The sequence below is a fragment of the Condylura cristata genome, unplaced genomic scaffold, assembly GCF_000260355.1.
Source record: "Condylura cristata isolate star-nosed mole 26May11 unplaced genomic scaffold, ConCri1.0 scaffold00001, whole genome shotgun sequence".
In the NCBI taxonomy this organism is placed as follows: Eukaryota; Metazoa; Chordata; class Mammalia; order Eulipotyphla; family Talpidae; genus Condylura; species Condylura cristata.
This window is the reverse complement of record NW_004567102.1, coordinates 28,676,002-28,678,996: the sequence shown is the minus strand read 5'-3', so window position 1 is coordinate 28,678,996 and position 2,995 is coordinate 28,676,002.

Here is a 2,995-nt window from a genome sequence, read left to right as displayed (position 1 = left end):
GGCTTATAGTTTCCCAGGCAATTTAGATAGAGTATAACCAGCAGCAGAGAAAAGAGGTCAATTATAAATTAGTCAATTTTACTGCTAAAGATGGGCCAGACTTAGAGAAATAATCTCAGTTCTTGTCCTCAGAGTTTGCAGGCTACCGACTGGCACTCAACAGTTAAGAAGCTCAATTATAGAACTGCAGATTGCCAGCAGCACTGTGTGGACTTACAGAGCAAGAGACAGGCTGCACAAAGGATTTGCAGAAGGATCAATTATTTGGCATGTAATCCTTGGGCCCACAGACAAGCTATTTGCAGACCAGGTAGGATTCAGGGCACCTCTTTAAATTGTGAACACTATGACCCTACAGCTATCTCTTTCTGGGTCTGAGAACATGTTCCACCAGATGTTCTTATATTCACTCAACTAATTTAACCCCTTTAACTCCATTCCACTTCAACTCCTATGTCAGAAATTGCAAGAAACCTCCTCTTCCTGCAATGTCCCTCCAGCAATTTCTACTGAGAAAATGCAACTTACAGGGTACCTGAAAAGAGAGATGCTTAAAGGAATGCTGTTTATCAGAGATGATATACTGGCAGGTATATTTAAAGCTGAGTGATAATAAGTTAGTAACTGACATATCATTTCAAACTTCAAGAGCTTCAGCCACACTTGCTGTTTGGACAAGTAGGCATAGTCCCACCTTAGGTACTTTCCATTAGCTTTCCCTTCTGCCTGGAACACTTAGCCTGGAATTCCCCTCCTTTACATCTGTGCTCAGATGCCATTTGCAGTGTTTTAGTATTTAACACTCTTCATTCCTGACCTCCCTTGCACTATTTCTTACTTTTCCAATGCAGCCATCCATTTCCTATGTGTGATAATTTGCATATTGTGTGATGTTTACCGTTTTGCTCCCTGCCAGAAAATAAGCTCCAGTTGGCAAAGATGTTTATAAAGAGCTTAGTGTGGAACTTTGCAATTAGTAGGTACTAAAATATTTGTTGAGTGACTCAGTGAATTATTGAGACAAACATGAGACATAAAGAACTATGTGTAGAATCAACTACATAAAGTATTTATCTTTTGATCTACTAGGTAAAGTCCAAGCTCCACATCAAAAGGCAGTTAAAAAGTCATTCCATGATTTGAACACCAGTTGTTGCAACAAAATTAAGCGAAGAACAAATTTTCCACCTTTGATAGGTGAGCAGTAGAGATACTTGACTCAGGTCTGCTGGATTATTGCCTGCATAATTTTGATTAACCATCAGTGAACCTAGAGACCTTTGGAAACAGCTGGAAGATGACATTAAACTGGTTGTAGAGTCACTACCAAGACAAACAGCTGAACACTTGAAGAATAAAAATACAGCAGCAGAAGAGAGGTCTTCAGAATAGGGTAGGCATGTGGCTGGGTATCCTGGATGATTGCCCATGTGCACTTGCCGTTTTAAGGAATGGAGTTCCACTTTTTAGCTTCCATGGTTAGTCTTTCCTGAAACTGACAAGTCTGAGTGCACAATGGTCCTCCCATTTTACAAAAGTAAAATATACATCTCTTGCTTCACAATTCTTATGACTATTAGTCCTGTAGAAAAAAAAAAAACACAAAACTTCACACTAAAGAGAAGGATTAGAAAAATGTTGGGTTATTGCTTTTAGGGAATACTGTTAAAAAAAGCAATCAAGGGCCCTCCCTGGTGGCACAGCCGGTTAAAGCACTGCACTGAGAAGCTAAAGCCACTTCCGCATGAGTTTGATCCCCGCCTGCCCCAGAGGTGACCACATGGCGTGGCAGACCCCTCCTGACCCGCCCGCTGCTCCCCTCAGCAGTGTACTTCATCTATCTGCCTGTTCTGCTCCCCGCTCTGTGTGTGGTGAAGCCTCTCACCATCCCTGAACCTCTGACCCGTACCCAGTTCTGTATCCATAAATAAATAAATCTTAAAAAAAAAAAGCAATCAAGACACATTTTTTGTTCATTGTCAGTTGAATGGATAAACAAAATGTGGTACATATGTATATATATATATATATGCGCATCTATCTTTATATTTACATATCTAAGGTTGAAAATCAGACTTAAAAAGGGTGACACATGCTACAACATGGCTACACCTTGACATTATGTTAAATCAGTCACAAAAGAACAAATACTGTGTATTCATTTAAGTGCCTAGAGCAGTGAAGTCAAAGAAAGAGTGGTGGCCAAGGACTGGAGAAGGGGAAATAGTTTATTTTTTAATATTTAGCTTCTGTTTTGCAAAATGATATGTTCTGGGTATGGATGGTGGCTAGGGCTGCATCTGCATTTGAAAAGAATCCAAGGCATTTTAAACCCAGGGGCGTTCTTGCATAATATATATTTCTGTAAAGGTTATGGCTTCAGAAATAGATACTTTGAAGTGCTGTGTTGAGACACTAGAACAAGGCTAAAGCAACATAGATTATTTTATATGTGAGTGCTGTTTTGATGGAATTTTGAGAACCAAGGGATAAAATTTGTGAATAAGTAGTTAACACATTTTAAAAAATATTTATTTATACATACAAAAACTGGGGTACAGGCCTGAGGTACAGTCCAGAGAGGATTCACTGGACTGGAGACAGAGCAGGGAGCAGAACAGGCAGATGTACACACTGCTGAGGGGAGCAGCTGGCAGGTCAGGAGAGGTTTGCCATGCCATGTGGGTCATCTCCTATCTGGGTCACTTTACTGGCTGTAGTGGCTGCAGATCACTTCGTAGTGTTGCGCTTTAACCCGCTGCGCTACCAGCGAGAGCCCAGAACTTCACATAATTTGATTGTATGTGCTTTTACAAGTCAAAATGAAATAGTTATTCCAATTACAGTCAATCATCTCATTTCAGCTTGTAAAAAAAGTTGAGGGCACTCCCTGGTGGCGCAACGGGTTAAAGCACAGCACTAAGAAGCTAAAGCCACTTCCGCGTGAGTTCGATCCCCACCTGCCCCGGAGCAGATCCACATGGCGAGGCAGACC